Genomic DNA, 26,027 nt, shown 5'->3' with positions numbered 1-26,027 from the left:
TTTTCCTTGCTGCATCCCCTTTGCTGGGTTGCTGCGCTGTGGGAACCACAGCTTGAGGCTTCGTTTGGCTGCTGGCTGGGCTTTCTGCCTTTGGCTCGGAGGGGCTCAGAAGTTGAACATGCCTGTGTTCGTAAAATCCCTTATTTTGGCTGCTGATCCTTTATTTTCGAGGCTGCTGGTCCCTTATTTTCAAATTTGTAAGTTGACAGCTATGCACAGATCGCTGCACTGCAGTTCAAAACATACACATGGACACAAACACGCCCACCTACCTGTTGGATTACTCGATCTGACCCTAATTTCTTATGCACCATCTTTACTCTGTTTGGAACAAGAGGAACCTATTCATTTGACTTACCAGCACCTGATTTCCAGTTGCCAAAGAGATAAAATATGTGCTTGGCAGTGTGCTTTCATGCTCTAGCATGGTATGCTATTTCTTGACGCGCTGCAGGTACTGCAGCAAGAAAGTACCAGAACGACAAACTCTTTTATCACTTGTGATAGCTCACATTTCTGCATCCACAAATTCCTCTTTGTTCGCTGATTTCATTTTCTCTTGGAGCAAGCACTCTTCTGTGCTACCTCTCTGCTGTCTGTTTTATGCTGCTGCTGCTGCTGCTGCAGCAGGAGAAAATAAACAGAAGGAAATTCAACTTTCCTCCTTTGCTGGAATCTTGAATTCCTGAGGCATGAAATATGTTGTTGTGATATTAATAATCTGGTTCATTTAACACAGCATTTCTTGGCACAGAAGTGGAGACAAGAGATGGCATTGTTAGGCATCACTTCTTGCGGGCGCCGCCTTGATGCATAGTGTCCTCAAGCAAGAGGAGACAGGTGGCTGGTTACTTAGCAACCCACCAATTTTTTTCTCTGTTTTTCTCCCTCTTCAGCCTTCCCAGAGTGGGCCCCATGCTTGAGTAGCTGGCTATGATTCTGCAACAACTATGACTGTGAGACACTTCCTGTTTTTATTGGCTGCCTAGAATTGTAGGGTGTCTGCCTAAACTGCAGGTATGAAACACAAACACCTCTACTCATAATTGGAAGGTGATGATTTCCCCTTCCTTCTCATGTTTTGTCACATTGCAAATGGCTATTCTTCACCTGGCTGTTCTTGTTTTGGCGTGAGGAAGCTAGAACAAGCATTGTTCTTGGATTATCCTAATTAGCAACTTGTGGACAGACCTGCAGGTCTCTTGGTTGTGGCAGGTGTGCAGATGCGACTCAGTCTCCCAATGCACAACTCTTTTGCTGACCATTCCGCTTTTGCAGGGGATTGGAGACCAGGTTTGCTTTCTCCATTTTTAGTTTAGGAACATAGAAAGAAAGATGCTCTGTATTGAGCCAAAGCATTAGTCCATCCTGCCCACCTAGCAGTTTGAAAGCACGTCAAAGTGCAAGTAGATAAACAGGTACCGCTGCAGTGGGAAGGTAAACGGCGTTTCTGTGCGCTGCTCTGGTTTGCCAGAAGCGGCTTAGTCATGCTGGCCACATGACCCAGAAGCTGTATGCCGGCTCCCTCAGCCAATAAAGCGAGATGAGCACTGCAACCCCAGAGTCGTCCGCGACTGGACCTAATGGTCAGGGGTCCCTTTACCTTTATTGGTCCATCCAGCCCAGGACTGTCTACACTGGCTAGAAATGGCTCTCCTGGGTTTTTGATTGGCGTCTCTCACAGCCCCAACTGGATATGTTGGGAATTGGAACTGGGAACTTCTGCTGAGCTACCACCCTTCCCCCACCACTCTGTTTTTAAGGTTTCTACAGGAATGATGGCTAACAGCTGACCCGTGCACCACAACAAACTTGATATGCACCATGCCAAAAATAAAAAAGGAATAACCCAACAAACTTGACATGCACTATGCAAAAAAATAAAATAATAATAACTCTTTTGCTAGAGTAGTCCAAAGTTCTCTAGAGATCATCATCATCATTTATTATTTGTACCCTGCCCATCTGGCTGGGTTTTCCCAGCCACTCTGGGCAGCTTCCAACAAAGACCAAAAATACACTAAAATGTCACACATTAAAAACCTCCCTGATGTCTTCTGAATGTCAGGTAGTTGTTTATATCTTTGACATCTGATGGGAGGGCGTTCCACAGGGCGGGCGCCACTACCGAGAAGGCCCTCTGCTTGGTTCCCTGTAGCTTTGCTTCTCGTAGCGAAGGAACCGCCAGAAGGCCCTTGGTGCTGGACCTCAGTGTCCGGGCAGAACGATGGGGGTGGAGACGCTCCTTCAGGTATACTGGGCTGAGGCCATTTAGGGCTTTAAAGGTCAACACCAACACTTGGAATTGTGCTCGGAAACGTACTGAAGAGAAGAATATTAATCTTCAGTCATTACATTAGAATTACCTCCTCTGGAAATTACCTCCTCTGGCCAAATTTCCGCAGTCTGCTTGTTCGTTGTCTGGTCTGAAAGGGAATATCATCATTTAGTTAGGCGGTGGGAAGTTCCTACCATTTGAGTGCTATACCACTTCTGACCCCTGGTGGCAAAAATGTTTTCATGGGCCATTTGTTAAACATTTCGGCACCGAACTGAAAGCTCTAATCCACCCCTCGCTGAGTATGGATGACAGACTTTGACTATAATTGCGAGACCTAATCATCACCGTCATGTCATGTTCTTTGAAAAACTTCTATATTTGGTTTCAAAGAGGTAGCTATCAGAGAAACACTAATGTCTGATCTAGCAACGTCTGGTTGGATGGTCAAGAAAAATGAAAGGGACCCAGACCTCGCTCTTTAATTATTTCTTGCTTCTCTTTAGATGTTGAACCGAGATTGGCAGTACTTGTTCCTATAAAAGAAAGACAAGAACAGTGTTAAGACATTCAATAACTTCTCTGGATTGCATGAGTAACATATTATTAAGGTAGCCTATCCTGCTTACTTTTTATTTTTTGCCTCATAATTATTTGCTGATTTTGTTGTCTATGAGAAACATGAACATGAGCCTTCATCAGTGTTGCTATGCATTCCTTTCTCCTGAAGCAATGAGAAATTTCTGGGTTTAGGTTTGTAAAGAGGTGTGCCAATCTGAACTTCTTCTATGGTTTATTTCTGTAGATTGTGGCATGAGTAAATGTTGACAAACATAAGGTAAAGGATCTCAGTCAAAGGCAACTATGGGGTTGCCGCGCTCATCTCGCTTTCAGGCCAAGGGAGCCAGCGTTTGTCTGCAGACAGCTTTCCTGGTCATGTGGCCAGCATGACTAAAGCGATTCTGACACATAGGAACACCGTGACGAGTGCCAGAGTGCATGGAAACGCCATTTACCTTCCCGACACTGTGGTACCTATTTATCTACTTGCACTGGTATGCTTTCAAACTGCTAGGTTGGCAGAAGCTGGGACAAAGCAATGGAAGCTGATCCCACCACGTGGATTTGAACCACTGACCTTCCGATCGGCAAGCCCAAGAGGCTCTGTGGTTTAGACCACAGCACCACCCATTATGATCCTACAAATCTTTATATTGAACATGTTCTAGAAGGCTACCTGGGCTCCTCATACTTTATGTAAATGATCACCACAGTAATCTAGTGTTACCAGCAAAATTTAATTAACGTCTCATGTAAAGATAATGTGTTCCTGAAACATAATATTGCAATGAACCTAGGCCCCAGGACAACCAGTTGTTATCTCTCATTCGGGGGAACATTCTTTCAGTTACAACTGAGCAGAGTAAACAAAATGGGAAATGGGAACTTGTAGGGGAAAAACAATGAAACAAAACCTCGGGTTACATACGCTTCAGGTTACATACACTTCAGGTTACAGACTCTGCTAACCCAGAAATAGTACCTCAGGTTAAGAACTTTGCTTCAGGTTTAGAACAGAAATCATGCTCCGGCGGTATGGCGGCAGCAGAAGGGCCATTAATAAATGGATGCAATGTAGGATACTCACTATTCAAATTTGTTTAAAGTAAGAACTTTTAGATGTCTCTGGATTGTGCCTCTATTCTTCCATACTACTCTCCAAAAAACAATACTCCAACAGGCTATTGTTGGTACAATAAATAGGCAGTGATTGCATCCATTGAGAGTTGGTGCCTATGCAAAAGTGACATTCTCTTATCTGTTAATTAGTCTGCATAATCCAAGAGTGATGCAATGCTTGCAGTGTAAGCATGAATAATAGTTTAATCTCTCTCGCACAGAGCATTTACTGGCAATTTTGCATACCAAGTGATTGGGGTTTTTCCAGCACTCTCTGTATTGTCTACATACTCATTCCCCTTTGGGATAAAGATCCACAGCTCCACTTTCATAATTGAAATCAGCGATATGATGCAAGAGAGAGGGCAATGCTATGAAACACAAAAGCATAAAGCGTTACTTATATACCATTAATGCCAACTGTTCTCATGGTGGGCAAGAAAGGAAACCTTATTTTGAGCCTTTAACCTCCCCCACCCCCACCCGCAATTGTCAGGGACTGCAGGACTTAGGCAAGGAACCTTGCATACCCTCCGACATTTCTGTGATGAAAATAGGGATGTCAATAAAATAATAATAATAATAATAATAATACCCATCTGACTGGGTTGCCCCAGCCACTCTGGGAGTCTTCCAACATATATAAAAACATAATAAAACATTAAACATTTAAAAACTTCCCTATTCACAGCTGTCTTCAGATGGCTCAGGAGTTGGATAACTCCATAGCCTCTAACATTTCTCCAATGAAAACAGGACATCACCTCATGAGAAGAGAAGACTCCCCGGAAAAGATCCTGATGTTGGGAAAGATGGAGGGCACAAGGAGAAGGGGACGACAGAGGACGAGATGGCTGGACAGTGTTCTTGAAGCTACAAACATGAGTTTGACCAAACTGCGGGAGGCAGTGGAAGACAGGAGTGCCTGGTCCATGGCGTCACGAAGAGTAGAACACGACTAAACGACTAAACAACAAAGGAAAAGTGGGACATTCCAGGATCAAATCAGAAACTGGGGCAGATTCTGTAAATCCGGGACTGTTTCTTGAAAATAGGGACACTTGGAGGGTTTGACCTTGTTGTCAGAGGCTGGGACTTAGGCAACTAGGCTGTGGACTCAGGTCTCAGAGCCCACTTCAGATGTAGAAGGAAATAATGGCCTCTGCAACTGGCAACTCTGTGAAGCATGTGTCTGGGCCAGGTCTGATATAAATACTAGAAGCGAGCAGACCTTTTGCTTCCCCCCTGGTCAACAGAGCCAGAACCTCCTCCTTGGTGGTGCTCATCAGATTCCAACTAACCAGTAATGTCATACAGCTTGAGACCCCTGCAGTGGCGTAGCGTGGGGGGTGCAGGGGGGGCCGGGCGCACCGGGCGCAACATCTGGGGGTTAGGGTTAGGGGGAGCAAATCCACGGTTTAGGGGGTGCAAATTACTTGCCTTGCCCCGGGTGCTGACAACCCACGCTACGCCACTGGACCCCTGGAGAACTTCCTAGCCTCGTTTCAGGTATTGTCCTGACACTAGCTTCCCTTTGAATGATATTGTTTATCAAAAGGCTCTCAGTCATGTCTCTGGGATCTTTAGGGAATGCTGTCTGGCTCACAACCTGTTAAGCTGGTTGTGTGCAGGCTGGTTCTGTGAAAACAGAGCCTCTCCGTCTCTTTCTCTCTCTCTTTCCAGGATATGTACATGGTTGTGAGAGCTGCTGCTGGAATCTTGACATCCCAGATGGTTGTTCAGTTTGCGTCCATGATTAGACCAGGCTTGCTTGGGAGATCATGTCTTTTGGAGCTCAGTTGGTTAGAGTGTGGTGCTGATAACACCAAGGTTCAATCGCAGGTACGATGCCTGTATAATAATAATAATAATAATAATAATAATAATAATAATAATAGTAATTTTATTAGTTATACCCCACCCACCTGGCTGGCTTCCAACAGAATATTAAAAACATGATAAAACATCAAACATTAAAAACTTCCCTAAACAGGGCTGCCTTCAGATGTCTTCTAAAAGTCAGATAGTTGTTTATTTCCTTGACATCTGATGGGAGTGCGTTCCACGGGGCAGAGGGGCCACTACCGAGAAGGCCCTCTGCCTGGTTCCCTGTAACCTCACTTCTCGCATTGAGGGAACTTCCAAAAGGCCCTCAGAGCTGGACCTCAGTGGCCGGGCTGAATGATGGGGGTGAAGACACTCCTTCAGGTATACTGGGATGAGGCCATTTAGGGCTTTAAAGGTCAGCACCAACACTTCAGATTGTGCTTGGAAATGTACTGGGAGCCAATGTAGGTCTTTCAGGACCGGTGTTATATGGTCTCGGCGGCCGCTCCCAGTCACGAGTCTAGCTGCCACATAGGACAGCTGCATATTCCTGCCTTGAAGGGACTACAGTGGTACCTCTGGTTAAGAACTTAATTCATTCTGGAGGTCCGTTCTTAACCTAAAACTGTTCTTAACCTGAGGTACCACTTTAGCTAATGGGGCCTCCCGCTGCCGCCGCACTGCTGGAGCACGATTTCTGTAACCCGAGGTACCACTCTTATGATTCTATCATTAAGACCTTAGAAAGGATGCAAAGCTCCCTCTCTCACACAAAATATGTTATTTGGTGCAGTCAATAGTTTCAGAAGACAATAGCTCTTTCCTGATGTGTAGCGATAATGCCCATGCCAAAAAAAAAAAAAAAAAAAATGTGGAGGAGGATTGTCTTACTTTCGCAACTCCACGTTCATTATTCATCAATGAAGAGAGGCTATTCCTGTACCATCTGTATTCTGGAACCCTGGAGAATGCAGGGAACGGGAGGCATCATACCACTCTAGCCATTCATTTGGTTCCCAGATGTTTCAAAAGGGCTTAGATGCATCATTGGATGCCACCTTTCCATCGTAAACCAGGCTCAAGGTGGCTCACATCAAAAGGTTTACTCAAGTCACCAACAGTTACGGGACTTGGCAAAGTTTAAATTGTCATAAACAACAAGTTAATGAAAGCAGCTCATATTAATGTACATACCATAGGATCAAAACAATTCACTGATAATTCATAATAAAGTCTAACAATATAAATACAAGAATGTAATCCAGATGACAGCAAAAGAAACACTGCTGCAAAACTAAATCTTGACTTAAACTACATCACAGAATGTGATGAGCTTTCTTAAATTCTTAACTGGTCTCCAATGGGACATGTCAGAGTTAGAAATTAGAAACTGAAAAATAGGAAAGATTTTTCTGCTAAAACTGTCTTTCCAGGTTGATGCTTACTCCCACTTTCATGTTATGGTCTAATTTATATAATCGTACACAGCTGTCTGTTGGGTTTAGCAAAGGAGACTTGATTAACTGTCCCCTGCAAAGGGAAGGGTATAATTTATTCTTCTTAATTATATGTTTCCTGTATTATGGTATTTTTTCAACTCTGCATCATTAACACATAATTTCGGTCTTTATGCAATTGCTGCCTTTTTTTACTGTACAGTACACAGCCCACACGTTCACGTCTGATGCTTATTATGTATGACATTCTAATCGGCACCCTGGTTCTACACGACAAAGGCCTTTGGTACTTCCACCCCATCACATCCAAATATGGTTCCATTCCGCAGAGACACACTTGAAGTGCAGCCCTAGGCATGTTTACTCAGAAGTGCCATGGTTGCCGTGAGCTCCACAGTCCTGTCGGGATCAGGCTCGATTTGGCAGGCTCTAACACACTTAGGAGGGACACGGATGGCGCTGTGGGTTAAACCACAGAGCCTAGGGCTTGCCGATCAGAAGGTCGGCAGTTCGAATCCCCGTGACGGGGTGAGCTCCCATTGCTCGGTCCCTGCTCCTGCCAACCTAACAGTTTGAAAGCACGTCAAAGTGCAAGTAGATAAATAAGTACCACTCCGGCGGGAAGGTAAGCCAGAAGCGGCTTAGTCATGCTGGCCCCATGACCTGGAAGCTGTATGCCGGCTCCCTTGGCCAATAAAGCGAGATGAGCGCCACAACCCTAAAGTCGGCCACGACTGGACCTAATGGTCAGGGGTCTCTTTACTTTACCTTTTTAACACACTTAGGAGGAGGAAGGAACAGAGCAGGTTGAGTGGTGGTAAACTGAGTTGAAGGAGAGGGGCTCTTCCCTTTTCACGCCAACTTCCATCTCTTGGAAAGAGGAAGCAGGGATGTCACCACCACCACCCAACTTTCATGTAGTGTAGACAGACTCAGTAGAGGTTCAGGACGGCTTGAAGCAAGCAAGGGGGGAAGCAGAACCAGACGCGGCAACAACAGAACAGGAGCCCAAACAAGAAGGTGCAATCTTGTTGCTTAGAATCAGGTACCACCTTTGCAGATGGGAGCAGACTCACTCCACGGGAGCCAAGGCAACAGACTCCCGTGTGGCCTACTCCCATTGTAAGCATGCATAGGAGTAGAGCCTTGGGGCTGTCGTAATTCAAAGTAGGGAGTTGTGGTTCTCCAGATGTTGGACTACAAATCCCTTCATCTGTCACCGTTGGCCATGCCAGCTGTGGGCTGATGGGAGATGAAGTCCAACAACATCTGTAGGGCCACAGGTTTCCTCTTCCTGATTTAAGGGTTGCCATTACATTCTTTTACCTATTCTTTTCAGGGTTTCCTCTTGCCCTGAAGAAGAACATTTATTAGTTTCAGTCCATCAGCTTGTGCATGTATGCAAGTGTGTGTGTGTGTGCGCGCGCCTGGGTGAAATAAAGCCTGGTTTTGCCCCTGCAGGATAATATCACACCCATCTGCCATGTGAAATCTAGTTTTGCATGACCATAAAACTAATAGATTTCACCTCAACTGGTGATGGGAGAGGATGGAACAAGAAGGAAATTATTGCTTTTATTACATTTCTATCCTGCCCTTCTTCCCAAAGAAACGGCAAAGCAGTAAAACAATGTGATTAAAAATGAAACAAAAAAACTTACCTAAAAACATGTAAAACAGTCACATACCCTCACAGCTTAATAATGCCAAAGTTGCAGCTAGCTAGCTACAAGCAGGTAAAGCGTAGCACCAGGACTTGGGTCTATTGGGCACAGTGAAAAAGAAAATAATACACAACCACCAAATCACCCACCTGCACTGGACTCAGATCATAGATAAGGCTGCTCTGAAACTGATATCAAACAATCTTCCACATGGGGGCCTTGTTCTACAACGAAAACCATGCAGCTCTCCTCTACACTTGCCACTTGTGTGCATTGAGGCACTATCTCCTAAATCAGGCATGTCCAAAGTCCTAATTTGGCCCAACGGTCAGTTTAATCCAGCCCCTGTGGCAGTTTATTTCCTGGGGGTAAAAAAAAGCTCAACAGCTTTGGGGTAAAATCCTAAAAAAAGCTCAGCAACTGTCATTTAGGCACGCCTGTCCTAAATGCTCCACTACACATAAGAAGAAACCATATCATGTGAGGCAAATGATGCTCTGTTAGGCACCCAGGTATATTTTCCTTGCTTCCCTAGCTATAGAAGCAGCAGCAGCAGTTGTCCCATAGTTTCCTTCAGGTGATCTATAGCACAGCTGAGAAGGCTTCCAAAGAGAGAGAGAGGAAGCAGTGTGATGTTCATATGATTTCACAATGCAAGAGCAAAGCAGTCTCCTGCATTCGCCGTTCGTAGAAGCTCCCATTTGCTTCTGTGTATCCATTAAAGACGTGCGTCGGTTTAAAAGTCAGGGCCAACAAGGGGCTCTCAGCAAAGCCTTCTTTGTTTGTGGGCTGCACATCTTACCTGGTGGCAACAGTGGGTGGCTTCAAGCTGCCGTTCGTTGTTCCCCACAATGTCCCAGAACAACACTATGTTAAGCACTCCAGAGCATTGTGGAAAGGGGAAGGGGAGATCAATGTGCAAATCTTTCCCTTTCCTGTAGTTCATGCAAAAGTTGCTGAACATATCTTATAAATACCGTATTTTTTGCTCCATAAGACACACCTAGTTTTTAGAGGAGGAAAACAAGAAAAAAAATTCTGATGTATGATTTTTATGGTTCATGCTGTGGCCACAGACATGATATGTGATTTGACGGTGAGTTTGGGGTAGCCCAGTGCAAAAATCCTGAGGATCCATGTGGATCCGTGCTTTGTAACCACATTTTTGCACCATTGCGGCCCCACAAAACAGTGGATGCATGTGTTTTTTTGTGCAGGCTGTAGCCATGGACATGCTATGTGATCTGATGGTGAATTTGGGGTGACTCAATGCAAAAATCCTGAGGATCCATGTGCTTTTACCTCCCCCCTCCCAGGCAGCCTCCTTTATCATTAGCGTCCCTTATCTCCCTCCTGATCGTTTGCCGATCAGCTGCTCAGCAGCTTCCTTTCAACCCCCCCCCTTCCCTCTTGTTTGCCTTAGTGTCTTTTCCTTAGCTGGAGCAGTTTTTTGCTCCTCCTTTTCTTCTAATTTCTCTCCTCATTGCTTGTTTTAGTCTTCCTGTCTCCTCTTCTTGCAAGTTCGCTGTCTTTACCTCCCCCCTCCCAGGTAGCCTCCTTTATTGCTAGCGTCCCTTATCTCCCTCCCGATCGCTTGCCGATCAGCTGCTCAGCGGCTTCATTTCAACACCCCCCTTCCCTCTTTCTAAAAAAAGAAAAGCACGATCTGCTTTTCGCCCTGGGGCAATTCGGCTCCAGGGACCACACATTCATCCCATAAGACGCACAGACATTTCCCCTTACTTTTTAGGAGGAAAAAAGTGCATCTTATGGAGTGAAAAAAAACAGCATATTAAAATAAATTATAAACAAATCCATAAATTATGAACATCACAAAGAGCACTCCTCATAAAACATGCCCACAGAGGTGTGTCTGGCTTCTTCACTATAAGGTTTTCAGCAAATGCTGAAAACACACCTCTTTATCCTGGGCTTTGACTCCTGAGATGTGTGTTTTCAGGGCCCACCCTATTATTGTGACTGCACTCTGTTTTAACTGTTTTTAATTCTGAATTTTAAATAGTTATAACCCGCCCTGTGACTAGCTGGTGAAGGAAGGGTGATGATGATGATCATCATTCTTGAAACTAAATACCGTACTTGCAAGCTGCCACACGGCTCTGTGAAATAGAGCTTTCAACATGCACATCAAAGGGGTGCTATTTAAATGACCTTTATGTAAGTGCCGGGAAGTCCATTTCTCTCCTCTGTAATTATCTGCAACCTTTACAAGATCGGCTTGGGTGCTGTCGTACATTTCCTAACACACGGGCACACCCACAACTAATCCCCACCAACTCAGGTAAATGTTATGGTCCAAGCCAAAGGCCATAACAAAAAAATGCATGGACACATACACCATTAATCAGGAAAACAATAGGGGGCCCTAGATAGGCAGCTGTAACCTTTCCTTAAAAAACAGAAATGCTGCTCTCCTCAGATGCCATCTAACTTAATTGTAATTTGGTATTACACTCCAGTGAATTTGCTGGGTCAGAAGCAGGAGGAAGGTAAAGATCTACGGGTGATGAGTAAAAATTTGGCAGGACAACTTTTACTAGCAGCCTGCCTTACTGTTGCTAAACACTGGAGAGATTTCTCACTCCACATATGATGCTGTCCTACTGGTACCAAAAGGTTTGGTGCCTAGTGAATATGTAAAAACTGACAAACTCTCAGGTTTTGCATGATATTTCAAAATTTCATAAGTTTATTCCAATATGGTTTTTATTACCTATGTTTATGTTAAGAAAATACAATATAAGTCTTTAGTAAAAGGCGAAAGATTTATACAATCTGAAGAGAAACCAGAGTCCTCTAGCGCAATATGGAAGGCATAATAACCCCTAAACTCAATTTAATTAACTTCTCTTCACCCTTCGTAAATTCACTTTATTCTACTTCTCCAGTTTCTCAATGCTTTTTATTTGAAAAGAAACCAACTGTATGCAATTTCCTTGCTGTCTTTGGTTCACAGTAAGTATTAAAAGGATACTGTGTTGTAAAGAGAGGAAATTCTCACAGTTTCTTAATTTCTATGGTTTTGTTTTTTTTAACCTGTGTATATGTCAAAAATGATGTTATTTTCTTTATAATTAAAATAATAATGAATATTTTAAAAAGAATGAGGAAGGCAATATTCAAGGAATGCTTCTATCACCTGAATTTAAAAACTGAGACAATATAAATCTTTCGCTCTCTATTATCAAGGATTGCTGGTGTAAAAGGCTGCGGGAAGGATCTGAATTTATAGCGGTTAGTTGCTGTAGCCTTCAGAGCAACTATTAGTTCTCAAGGTTGTGCCAAACAGTCCTCAAGAGGCTGTTCCTTCTGTGTCTAACAGCTCTCCTCTCCTCTTGCAAAGCAGAAGAAGGAATTGACTTCCCTATCATGTTCCAATCCAATACCAGTCATTTAGAGTTGAGCAACTGCCAAGCCCTTTAGTTATCGATATACCAGCACATGTAACCTTCCTGTGACTTTGGCAGCTGGCCTGGCACATGGCTGCACATGCATGGTGTACACAGGTTTGCACTTCCCTTTGGGGAGACAAATGGTGCAAGAAGGGAGGGGATTGTCAACTCTGTGTCTAGGTAAAAAGGACCATTAGGTCCAGTTGTGACCGACTCTGGGGTTGCAGCGCTTATCTCGCTTTATTGGCTGAAGGAGCCGGCGTACAGCTTCCGGGCCATGTGGCCAGGATGACTAAGCCGCTTCTGGCGAACCAGAGCAGCAGACGGAAACGCCGTTTACCTTCCCGCCGGAGCGGTACCTATTGATCTACTTGCACTTTGACGTGCTTTCGAACTGCTAGGTTGGCAGGAGCAGGGACCGAGCAACGGGAGCTCAGCCCCTCGCGGGGATTTCAACCGCCGACCTTCTGATTGGCAAGTCTTAGGCTCTGTGGTTTAACCCACAGCGCCACCCGCGTCCCATGTTACCTGTGGCGAGGTAACATGGTCCAATTAATCGATGCTTTGCAGGGCTTCAGTTGAGGCAAGGTTCAAATCCCAGAAGTATTTTTTGTTGTTATGGTTTAGTAGTGGAGTAGGAACAGAATGTCCCCATGTCATTTCTTCACCACAGAGAAATCACGGTCTGCCTCCACCCATCTGAGACCTCTTCCGTCTATGCAGGTTTGAGCCCTGATGATGCCCTTTTTGGAAACGAGCCCCCAATTGCTCTTGAGGTTACTTGATTTTGGTGAAGCGCAACTTTACATAAAAGCATCGCTGAAGATACTCTCCTTGCGTAAGATGCCTCTTGGGCAAAAGGTATGTTCTTTGTGTTCCTGTCCCTGGTCTTCAAAAACTCCTGACGCCGAGGAAGCATTGAGAGGGGCGGGATACACATGATAGATTTTGGTTGTATTTGAACCATGATTAGCTTTGCAGAAGCCCCAGAAGCTGGAAACACAATTGTTAATAAGAAAGCACACCTCAGACCTTCCCAGTGGGTTAAACTGGATGGAGACCTCTGGAATAATTTTCTGCATCTCCACATCTTGTAAACATGAGGCAGATAGCAGGATCCAGATGGATCCAGAACTGGCCACACACTCCATGGCTTCTTTTAGGCAGGTGGGCGTAGCCACCCACCTGTCAATCATCTTAACATCACATGACATCCTTTGTCCCATGGACAACGTTCTTCCTTTGCGACTGCAGCTTGAACACTGAATTGTACACTGTAGATCCTACTTATAATGATAGCAGATTCTCACCTGGAAGGTGAGGTACCTATACCTTTCTGTTCTCTGAGCCTGAGATTTTTCCCCCCAGTCAGAGTTCTCTACACCCTTATGGGCAACTTTCCCAAGGCAGAAAATGAGCAGAGCAACAGATACATCACTTACCTCCACATATTTGGCCACATTACACTGCATTCTAGCCATGCAAAAGTAAAAGATTTCTGCCCTGTTCTTTTCCATCCTAGCAAGCATCATCACCGTTCCAAGAACCAGTGAGAGGTCTAGTCTGAGGAACAGGGGGAGGTGCAGTCTAGGGAGAAGGGCTGGATAGAAAGGCCTGGAGGTTACCTTTGCTTGTTTGGGCCTGAAGTTCCACACCTCTGATTTAAAGGCAAGGGCACTGTTTCTGGGCAATGACCTGGCAATTCCACCTGATTTGCTTGCAGATATGCAGGGATGGGACGCGGGTGGCGCTGTGGGTTAAACCACAGAGCCTAGGACTTGCCGATCAGAAGGTTGGTGGTTCGAATCCCTGCAACGGGGTGAGCTCCCGTTGCTCGGTCCCTGCTCCTGCCCACCTAACAGTTCGAAGCACGTCAAAGTGCAAGTAGATAAATAGGTACCGCTCCGGCGGGAAGGTAAACGGCGTTTCCGTGCGCTGCTCTGGTTTGCCAGAAGTGGCTTAGTCATGCTGGCCACATGACCTGGAAGCTGTACGCTGGCTCCCTCGGCCAATAAAGTGAGATGAGCGCCGCAACCCCAGAGTCGGTCACGACTGGACCTAACGGTCAGGGGTCCCTTTACCTTTTATGCAGGGATGCAGATGCTGTTCTTAAAAAAAGAAAATGTTTCTCCTGTGCAGCGTTCCCCTCACATTAATATCACATCTTACAACTATTACCATTCATGTCCAGTGGATGGTAGGAATATATATGAAAATACGCCCATCCAGATAGACGAGGGCTAGCTGTTTTTCACTTTGGTGTGCCTTACATTTTCTTGATGCTTGGCTACCAGGCTTCCTTAAACATATGCGTCTTTACTCCTTTTTCCTTGGTGTGAAATGTGTTGGTTGCTAGGCATGCAAATAATGCTAAGAGGAGTGTAAATATTGCTATAAAAGCTTCGGATGTCACAAAGGCACTGAAGGCTCCCTTGCGTTCGGAGAAAGCAACAATATTCTGCTGTGCAGCCAGGAGGGTGGAATACAGGGAAATAATCTCCCAAGCAAAAGGTTTATTTTATATTTCTTTATTGTCTCTGTTTACTCTTTGACACTGGCACTATTTTCAGATGGAATTCAATCATGTACCAGCAATTTCAGGTTGAACAATTAAAGTGGATTTGGAAGTCTCTTGCAACAAAGCACCTTCCCAAAAATGATAAGGAAAGTGACAGGAAATTGGGAGGTGATGTCCCATGGCACCCAGTTTTTGTCTTGTTAACCTATCTGGAAGGTTCAGTGAGGCAAGAACACAGAGAACTGATTTCGCATTAGTTAGGAGCAGCCAGAATTTTATAGGAGGGAAAGTGAAGATGAGCAACGACACCATATATCAAAGAATATGGGATTACCGTAAATTTCAGTGACTAAACTAATTCACTTTATTAGATTCAGAGCACAAAAACAAAGGAAGGATAATTTTAGGTTAAGGTGGACTGATTTTAGTGATCATTGTGGATATGGGCTGCTACCAAATGTATGTCATGGGTTTACAATCTTCTGAGGGAATAAAATTTATGACAGAAGGAAATGAAAAGGCATAATAAGAGTGATATCAACAAGGGCAGTTGTATATCTTACCTCTCGATTATACAGTAAGCCCGCAAGTTACGCACATTTAACTTGTGCACATTTAGCTTTACGCACATGGCAAATAAATAAATAAACAAATAAAATTTAAAGGTGGGTGGCTTTCCAGGAAAAGTGGGTGGTTTTCCAGGAAAAATGACTTTGGCAAGCCAGCCCACCACTGAACCTATATATTTGTGATTTTGGCTTTAGGTATGATCTCCAGAACGTAACCCCCACATAAATTGCAGGCTTATTGTATCTTTCTTTCAAAGCTTATGTAACTTATAATATATTGGAATAGAGATGTACACACATATACATACATGCATACATACGATTGAGGAAATATGCTGGAAAGTGTGGGAAAACAATTGTTTGATGCGACATCCATGAAGTTGGGGTTGTAGATATTAGTAACATGCATTGAAGGGACTGAAGTGGACTGAATGACAGGCCGGAAAGGATAGAACTGGGCACCACAGGGCATGTGACAAATGTAACAGGGCACGTGACAAAGAGACAGCAGCAAGCGTGGCCTGGTCAGTTAAGTGGGAGGGAGGAAGCTCAATTTCAGAGTGATAAGCAGATGACTGGCAGGAAAGGTAAGGAAAAGGAATTGGAGAGGTTCTGTCATATATGCTTATATTTCACAAAGGAAGCAATTCTCTTCCTCTGAAGCCTTTAAATGACAGGTGGGCGGGAGGCTTATTCAAAGGCAGAAAGGGAGAGGCAGAGTCATTCAACAGCCACCTAAACTCCCTCCACCATCACCACATGTTTGGGCATGTACAGGAGCTTGCCAGTATTGTGAGGATGACCTAAGTAACGAAGCACACAGGTCTTCAAACTGTCTGGGCACTTTTAATAGCCCCTTGCACCACAGAAAATAAAATGGCGCAGTGGAAGAGACGCACGGTTGCGACAAAACACTCTCAGACACATCTGGGTATATATCCAACAGACATGGAGGTACCGGAGTGGAGGCACATTACTGTGGTTTCCAGGGTAACACAAACAATCCCCAGGGCTCTTAAAATAAAAAATATCAAACACCAAGCACTTGAGCAAATAATACAATTGAGAAGCGAAGATGTGAAGGCTGCCAACACAAGCAAGCCAAACATTCTTTAAGTCTCTCTTTGCAAATGGGTGAGCAACCTGTTCTCAAGTTACATTGATTTAGTTAAATACTGCCTGCTCCCCTTCCCATTATATGTACAAGTTTATGTGCTGAATATATACTTCATATTGTGCACCAGTGTTGGGGTGGGGTGGTCACATGACCCAGATAGCTGTCTGTGGACAAACACCGGCTCCCTCGGCCTGCAAGCGAGATGAGCGCCGCAACCCAGTACGTTTCCGAGCACAATTCAAAGTGTTGGTGCTGACCTTTAAAGCCCTAAATGGCCTCGTTCCAGTATACCTGAAGGAGCGCCTGCACCCCCATCGTTCAGCCCGGACACTGAGGTCCAGCGCTGAGGGCCTTCTGGCGGTTCCCTCATTGCAAGAAGCAAAGCTACAGGGAACCAGGCAGAGGGCCTTCTCGGTAGTGGCGCCCGCCCTGTGGAACGCCCTCCCAGCAGATGTCAAGGCAAGAAACAACTATTTTACTTTTAAAAGACAACTGAAGGCGGCCCTGTTTAGGGAAGTTTTTAATGTCTGATGCTGTATTGTTTTTAATATTTGGGTGGAAGCCACCCAGGGTGGCTGGGGAAACCCAGCCAGATGGGCAGGGTATAAATATTATTATTATTATTATTATTATTATTATTATTATTATTATTATTATTATTACCCCATAGTCGCCAGGGGTCCTTTACCTTTACCTCTGGCAGTTCTCCCTCTGTGGTAGCCACCAGGAACCAGCAAGGCATTTTGGAGTAGGGGCAGAGTGCCACAGGCTTTGCCACAAGAAACTGACCAAAATGGAAGGGCTTTGGATATAGCAGTAGGTATATATATTTCTATACATTTCTATACTGTTATTCACAAACAAAAAATCAGAGCGGGTCGACAACAATTATTCATAAAACCATACAATGATAATTATATAAAAAGTTGAAATCAACCAACTATTATGGAAAGATGTAACCTTGACTGCTTGCAGAAGCCTGATGGAATAGCAAAGTTTTCAGCAAGTGTTTTCACATCCACAGCTACCCAGTTGCAATCCTATGCACACTTTCTTAGGAGTCCCATCAAATTCAAATAGGCTGGAGTAGACATGTAGAACAGAATCTATCAAATTAGACCATATCAAGAGAGAACAAAATAAAATACATTTCAACTCCACGTAAAAGGAAAATAGATTTCTCACATAACATTATACATAGGAGACTTGTATTGAATGGCACCGTAAAATATTATTATAAATGTATATGTCAACATTGACGGATAAGACATTTTACAGAGTAACAATCTTACACCATTACTTGCAAATTCACTGAATTTTCAGATAGTGAAAACTAATAATGGGGAAGCAATTGCAACAGTAATATATATAATGGAGAAAAATCCATGGTTTCAAAATAATGGTTGAAACATTCTTCGGTGGGGCATGCCTAGTCCCTTTAAAGCATTTCTTACAAAATATTATTTAAATTGATTGATTGACTCTGTTGTTAGCTGGTTTGGCTGTATATAGATGCTCTAGATGTAGATGTTTGCAACCAGAACTTGAAAAGCACCAGTTGCTGAATCTGCAGCACATTAGGCCAGGATTGGGTACCTTTGGCCATGCAGATGCTGATGGAATCCAACTCCCATCAGCTCCATCAGCATGGCATGCATAGTAGAGCGTGTTGAAATTTTAAACTTCCAAATTCCAAAAATGAGGAGTGCTAAAAAGTCGTAACGTGAGTTGGGAATTCAAAAGACATGTTTGTTAAATTAATATAACTTAGTTTAGCTTGTTAAATAAAATGCATGTAAAATTGCATAAATATAATTAAAATCCTGCAACTATATCATGCATTACTATTACTATTAGTATTATTAGTATTATTTAGCATTACCAGACCTTTTCAGAAGGTAAAATTAAAAATTATTTGGTTTTCTTAAAGTAGTTTATGTGCTTGGTAGACTTACCAAGCTAAATGTTATATTCAATCGCAAAATTGAATTCTTCACACTCCAAAACAAAAATATGACCACGCACTGAAGAAATTTGCTAAAATTAAGTTTCGGCCCCTAAAACGACACACTCTGAATGCATACGGTTATGATATGCATTCAGCTGTGGGTATCCGAATGCTGCTTTTCCATGGCAAACCAGACCCACATAATCATCAATGTCTCCTGTCTCTGGACTAGTTAATTTATGAAGCTTAGGAACAAATCTATTGATTTCAGAAGGAGCGTCATAATGTAGTCAAGGGGGAAATCACATGACATGGATTTAAAAATAAGCACCAATAAGTTTTACCCCGTAAGGAAGAAACTGCAGCAAGGACATGGCGTCAATCTAATAATAACAATAATAATAATAATAATAATAATAATACTCCACCCATCTGGCTGGGTTTCCCCAGCCACTCTGGGCGGCTCCCACTAAAAGAGTAAAAACACGAAGCAAAAAAACATTATTGAGCATTCCTTTGCGCAATACATCAAATCCTATTGCTGCTGTGTTCATGTTAATCTTGAATTAAATGAACCAAGAAGGCAAAGGGATCAGAAGCCTTATTTGCTGCATACTTTGCTCCTCTTTGAGTAAACATTATTTGCTGCAGGATTCCTTAACGGCTTAGTAGAAAACTGCTTTGCAGTTGTACAAAATGCCTTCCGACAACAATCCAGCTACGTAGTTTTCAACTGTCTTAGGCCCAGGTCAGAAATAAGCCCTGCCAGGAGGAAAGCTACAGGAAAGCCCGGGAGGAGCAGGAGCAGGAAGATGGTTTAAACACAGAAATCAGAAATGGCCGGTGGGTTCGGCATGCTTTCCCACCGGCTGTTTCTCTGTTTGGCAGAGACTATGGTCTGGCCTGCCACCACATGTAGTTAGACCCAAAGGGAGCAACATTAGCATCCCCAGTCCAACCTGACAGGCCAACAGGGCTTTACAGAACAGCAGGCCCAGTTTCCATCCGTCAGATAAATTGCTGTGCTCAACCATGCCCCTCCACACCACTTGGGGTTTCCCCTGGCTGTGGGCAGGGATCCTGCAGGTGGAGGGGGAAGCACCGTTGCTAGCAGAGCAATGCTGAGGTCATTCCAGAACATAGCTGTCAACCATCCCTTATTTGGCGGGAAAGTCCCTTATCCCAGCACCGTGTCCCGCTGCTGTCCCTTATTGATGATGTCCCTTAAATTTCCCGGGTTTCAAAGGAAGCAGCTCCTCTCCCTCCCTCCCTGCCGGCCGGGGAGGAGGGAGGCTCCAACTGTGTTGCTTGGCTGCATTGCTCACCCAATAAGGAGTGTAAGAACGACTGGGGGGGTGGAGCTTGCATGCCTTGTGCCGATCAAATCGGCCGCGTTGCCTGGGGACACGCCTTTGCTCAGCGCTTCCTAGCGGAGAGGTGACGTGGTTTTCCTTGCTTCATCCCCTTTGCCGGGTTGCTGCGCTGTGGAACCACCGCTTGAGGCTTCGTTTGGCTGCTGGCTGGGCTTTCTGCCTTTGGCTCGGAGGGGCTCAGAAGTTGAACATGCCTGTACTCTGAAAATCCCTTATTTTGGCTGCTGATCCCTTATTTTTGAGGCTGCTGGTCCCTTATTTTCAAATCTGTAAGTTGACTGCTATGTTCCAGAAGCTGGTGGGAGCCGGCAGAGGTAGCCCAGGTAAACACCTACCTAATCCTTACCCCCCAGCCTGACACAAAGGGGGGCTGGATGGCTCTGCAAGCCCCATAGGCTTTGAATAAATTGATGTTTCCATGCCAACAGCCATTTTGCGTTTTGAGAAACACAAGTCCAGCACTAGTAGAACACCGGCTGTGTGTATCTAAGGTTGCTTCCATAAGGACCTGTTTGTTAAGCATTCATCCTGATTTGCTTGCACAAAGTTTGCGGGGAGGTCGCACAATGCCCACTGTTTACTGAGCGTTCGTTCTGATCCGTTTGCGGAGCTGTTCTTGTATGACGTTGTGTCATTCGATTGTTATCCTGCATTTTCCAGGGCATTTCTACCCTGTCCATTTTCCTTACCACAAAAAGTTCAATTTGTGGGGGGTTGAGGGGCTGAGCAGGTCTGCTGTGGGAAAGTGCCCAACCCCCAACCCCTTTATTTGAGCCCCAGGTCAAAGTCCCATATGTGATTATCTTATCTTCAGACTTTGGAATTCATTTGACAGATCCACTCTACAATACAACAGCATACCTGAGAGTCCATTTGCCTTGCAAATGACACAAAGGCTGGACTTTACATCTTCTCAGCACTGGTGGTTCTTCAGATAACTTTTTTCTTGTAAGAAGCAACCCGGAACTTGTGGGTTGTACATCTTGTTGTTGTTCTTCGTTCCTTTGAAGGGGAAACACCGGAGATATTATATTACTGTAATAATTGCCTTGTTTAGAAATATACAAGTGGAGCATAACCAGAAAATATGTGTCATTTTCCTGTCTTCAATAGGCATAACGCTGAAACAGAAGATTCCCTTATAAGTTGGCTCCCGTTGAAAAGACATGGGCAACTGACTATGGACGGCTGGTAGCCATATGATTTTGCCAGGACTATCCGAATACATTTTGCTACCTGCGGGAAAGGGCAAAATGGTGACTCCTCCCAACTCTACTGCCAGAAATCAAGTGGACTTTGAATGGGTGGAGGTTCAGGAGAAATAGCTATGGGCCACTTCTGCTGCCTCCGAGTATCTGCTGCCTAAGGTGGTTGCTTCATTCTGCCCAATGGTAGGGCCAGCACTGGATTCTGCTCAAGACAGTTAAGTATGTTTAAATCTCTTTCATGGAGCTTTGTCCTCTCTTTGATTGTGACCATAAAGTGCAGTAGGATAATTTGTTGTTTTTGTTTGCAATCCTTTGCAACTAAACCTGTGGGAAAACCACATAGATTTTATTCAAACTTCCATGGGTTCTATTCAGCATTTCAGATTGTGCCTGTAATTTTGGCACCTTCCATATGTTCAACTGGACGCACATTTAAAGGGGTGTGGGGTTGTGCATGTATACAAAATGTACATGTGTGGGTTTTGACTGCACAATTGTGTACCTGTGAAGAGGCAGCACCTGTGATTGTGTGGACAAAGCCCATGCGGACACAGGGATGAGGCCGAGTCCTGCAGCCACGAGTAGGCACAGTCTTGGGAGATGTTTATGCATGTTCAGCTGAACATGTGGAAGGTAATTTAAAGAAAGGACCACAGCTCAGTGGTAGATGGATGGACCGAATGAACTGTCTCCATATGAGGCAGCTCTCTATGTTCCTATCTGCAAATACCTCACAAAGAAAATCCTTTCTTTTCAGTGGGAACCTCTGGTTTTACACTAGCTTTTGAATTTGGCTCTGTGAGTGATTTTCCGCCTCATGCTGGCAATTAAATGACTACAAGGTTGGAAGGAATTAGATCTAAACGTGTCAATTTTATCTGCCTATTAAAACTAGCAGCTCAACAAAAATATGCAAATCCCCCACCCATATCTCTACGTGTGCGCAAAGTCCAAGACAAAAGGCGAGGGATTTGCATAATAATCTACATTTTTCTTTATTGTATTAGCCCTGTTTTTGTATTATGTGTAACTCGAATAAACCACACTGCGGACCGTCATTGGTATAAAAACCAAGGGGGATGTATCTCTTATCCATTAGATTCCACACAGTCCAATGACGCAATCATGTGGGAAGCCTAAGGTTTTACCCTTAAGCGGGCTGGTGGTATTCAACAGCATTTCTAAATTCATTAAGGGCACAATCCTATACTGAAAATCGCCAGGTGAGGGGGTTCTAGGATTGGGCAGAAGGCCCAGTACGCAAGTAGAACACCAGATATACACCCAGAATGAAAGATATACTGGGGGAATTATACTCCAGTTGGAGGAATGTGGTTCAAAGCACCGAAGATTCTATACTCCTCCAGTCCACAGCCTATCCATGGTGCAACTTTATGATCAAGAGCAAATAATTCCTCTCCCATTAGCTTGAATGGGAAGGAAGAGAATTAAAAAAGCATTCAGCCCTGCATCGGCTGCCATTTCACCATGACAGAGCACAGGATATGGTGTAACTCAGGGACGCGGGTGGCGCTGTGGTCTAAACCACTGAGCCTCTTGGGCTTGCCAGTTAGAAGGTCGGTGGTTTGAATCCCCACGACGGGGTGAGCTCCCGTTTGCTTGGTCCCTGCTCCTGCCAACCTAGCAGTTTGAAAGTACACCAGTGCAAGTACCGGTATATAAATAGGTACCACTGCAGCGGGAAGGTAGACGGTGTTTCCGTGCGCTCTGGCTTCCATCACGGTGTCCCGTTGCACCAGAAGTGGTTTAGTCATGCTGACCACATGACCCAGAAAGCTGTCTGTGGACAAACGCCGGCTCCCTCGGCCTGAAAAGTCAGATGAGCGCCACAACCCCAGAGTCACCTTTGATTGGACTTACAGTAACCGTCATGGGGTCCGTTACCTTTACCTTATGGTGTAACTCAGCAGTCCCGAAAGCTGCCCCTTTATTTGTCCCTTATCTATTTACATAAGCTGAGACAGGCTTTTGACTCAGCATTGGTTAAATTGCCAGCAGCTGGTGGAGGTGAAGGGGCTCAAAATGAGGTGGCTGCCTTAAATAAGAGGATATGGATTGCTGAGAACCTGTTATGTGGAGCCTCTAACAGTTGGACTTAGTAATGACTTCCCTTTAAATTAAAGAGTTTGGACAAATTCATGGCAGATGAGTGGCTACCAGTTATGACGGGTAAACACAGACAGTATGCTCTTGAAATTCTGAATACCAGTTCATGAGGTTTGGGAGAGAACCATTGCACTTGTCCTACCTTTGGGCTTCCTATATGCACCTGAGAAAATAATGCTGGACTAGATGTCCCTTTAGATTGAACCAATGTCCTTATGCTCATCTAAAAAAACTATACATTAATGCTCCTCTTCTTCATAACTATTGTTTTAGTTACATGTGCATATTTAAAACCAGTTAAAGGTAACAATTTATTTTAACTGGCTGAAAGCCCATAATAATACCACCATCATCAATGACAACATTCCTAGCCACTCAGTTTTTTCTTGGCTGGGGAGAGATTTGAACCTAAGGCTGCAATCATAAACACACTTGTTCAGGAATAAGTCCCACTGAACACAGTGAGACGTCTTTGCATAAACTTGAACAGGCCTCTGCCACAAGGTTCAAGGTCCAATCAATCCTATCTCCTCTGAATCTCACAAGCCCATCTTTAGCAGGGACTTCTGAGTATGGATCTCTGCCGGCAATAGCCCTGCAATACGAACTTGTAACTTCAAATTATCAGTTTATGCATAATCAATCAAGAATGTAACTATCACATTTAGATGTAAAAAAATGGTCCGCTTTTATCGCAACAGCTAGAAAGGCTGTGAAACGTAGGTCCCAAGGAAGGATGACTCAGCAAATAATAATAATAATAATAATAATAATCCCTTTGTCAGGATTTGTGTGCATTTAAGACAGTGTTTCTCAACTTTTTTCTTCTTCATCCCATGTCCCCTTTTAGCTAAAGTAAAAATCCCATGCCCTCGCCTTCAAACCTGGCTTTCCTAATTGTTTAAATTTTCATAAAGATTGAAAGATGGTGATTTTTAATTATATATATTTTCACACATATTTTTGGAAACAGTATCCCCAGCCTTCGAAATCTCCACGTGTCCTCCTGGATGGGACACACCCCACAGGCTGAGAAACACTGATTTTATAGCTCCCTGGAAATCCAGCAGTTGAATTAAAAAATATTATAGTTCCGAAACTCTGTCAGAAAGCTACACCTGTTGAACTTCTGTGTTAAAGGCACAGGGGTGCTTATAGGGGTTTGGGGACCAAAGTAGCAACCAGAATTTCCTGTGCTAAGCAGAACTTGAGTACAGAACATACAGTATAAGCTATTACCTTTCCAGTGACAAAACAGATACAGTGCAGTTGGAGTGCAGGACTTGATTCCCCTTTATTTCCTTTTAACTTGGCAATTCTGGAATGCCGGTAAGGCAAGTTTATACCATTGCCTATACTGTAGATGCCACACAACTGTCAATGGTGGGCCATGCAGGCTAGTCTAGGGTTACCATATTTCAAACGGTGAAGATCTGGACAGAAAAGTTGCTGGGCTTTTTTTGGGCAAAGTTGTTGAGCCCGCTTTTCCGACTGGACTTAACTGGTCCTTTACCTTTACTATTTTAATTGGAGAAATGTCGGAGGGGATGGAGTTGTTCGACCCCCGACCCCTGAGCCAAGGCGATAAGTAACCATACAACCTTTAGTAGACATCTGAAGGCAGCCCTGTAGATGGAAGTTGTGTCTTTTTTAACGTATAATGTTTTATTATGTTTTTATATATGCTGGAAGCTGCCCAGAGTGGTCGGGGTATAAATAGTAAAATGATGATGATGATGATGATGCAATAGGACGCCCCTGTTTTGACCAGAGAAATAATAATATTGGGAGGGTACGCTATTTTGTGCCTGGAGTTTCCCAGCGCTGAGGACGCCCTCTGCACCTGCTTACAACGCCTTCTTTCTTTCTTTTTTTTACCCCTAATCTCAGCCCCTCCTGCTGGATCTTGGGGCGCCCGGGCAATTGACAGCACCCCCGTCGGCTGCACTCCCCTTCTCTTCCTGGCCTTGTGTGCCTTTAACCGGGAAGCCGGCCTCCCCGGCAGACCCAGCCCATCGCCGGGCGGGGCTGCCCCGGCCGCCCGCCCGCCTTCGCCGCTCCTCTCTTCCCATAGTGCGGCCGCCTGACTTGGGCTGGCAGCGGCGAGCCGAACCGGCGCGGGGAAGAAGGGAGGGAGCCGTAGCCGCCCGCCCGCCTGCCGGCCCGCCCGCCTGCCTCCTCCGGGCAGTGTTGCACCATGCGATGCCACGAGCTGCCGCAGATCAGGTAAACGGGACGGAGCCGGAGCTGGAGCCGCCTTCCTGCTACCGTAGGGCAGCTCAAGGGGCATCTGCAGGAGCAGCCCGGGCAGAGAAGCGCTCCTGCAGCAGCCTGCCTGCTCGCCTCGCTCTCTCTCCGCTCTACGGCCGATGGCAGCGCGAGTGCTCCGGCCTCCGAGGTAGCAGAGCCGGCCTGGGCCTACGGCTTGCCGCCGGGGTACGAAGGAAGCGAGGGCGCCGTGCGTCCCCGGGGATTGCACGTGGCGGCGCCGCCGCGGGTTGGCGAGCCCACCGAGGCTGCCCGGGGGAGCAGAGGCGAGGGGCTGCTTAGGGGATGCAATGGCCGTCGGTGGGGTGGGGTGGGGTGGGGTGAAAGCGACTTCGCGACGAGGCTGGGCTCCGGCACCTGTTTTGTCATGCTGGGGGAACGGAGAGGGCGCCTCTGAGCCTAGCAAGAGTGCGGCGGGGCTCTCTCGCCGCGACGCGAGAGTTCCGGGCTGCACCTCGGAAGGAGGTGTTGAACCTTTCACTTTGGCCTGCGGGGGCGGCTTGTTTGTTGACGTTCCCGTGGCGGAGGGGTGGCCTTTTCGTCTTCTTTTTTCCACTTTCCCCGCCCCTCCCGCGCACCC

General features: G+C 45.1%; 1 protein-coding gene and 2 long non-coding RNA genes across 4 annotated transcripts in view; 2 read left to right on the top strand and 1 right to left on the bottom strand.

Annotated features, from left to right (window-relative positions):
• Positions 1–448: 448 nt before the first annotated feature.
• LOC309526716 lies at positions 449–20,976 on the top strand. Its single transcript, XR_014216874.1, has 4 exons — positions 449–1,017; positions 2,785–2,889; positions 13,043–13,180; positions 20,958–20,976. It is a non-coding gene; the product is annotated as an uncharacterized lncRNA (long non-coding RNA).
• Positions 14,832–25,925, bottom strand: LOC309526746. The gene is made up of 3 exons (XR_014216904.1): positions 25,805–25,925; positions 20,706–20,846; positions 14,832–17,629 (listed from the first exon to the last, which is right to left on the bottom strand). It is a non-coding gene; the product is annotated as an uncharacterized lncRNA (long non-coding RNA).
• TEX2 (testis expressed 2) overlaps positions 25,241–26,027 on the top strand; it is a 117,428-nt gene continuing 116,641 nt past the window's right edge. Inside the window, exon 1 of one of the 2 annotated variants that reach the window (XM_082212404.1) lies at positions 25,241–25,405. The gene's annotated coding sequence lies outside the window, so the exon portion shown is untranslated. Of the gene's footprint in view, positions 25,406–25,479; positions 25,578–26,027 lie in introns of those variants that run through there. The other variant, XM_082212406.1, reaches the window with a different exon arrangement.

Source organism: Podarcis vaucheri (assembly GCF_965113315.1).
Source record: "Podarcis vaucheri genome assembly, chromosome: 2".
NCBI lineage: Eukaryota > Metazoa > Chordata > Lepidosauria > Squamata > Lacertidae > Podarcis > Podarcis vaucheri.
This window is presented reverse-complemented; position numbering and strand designations above follow the sequence as displayed.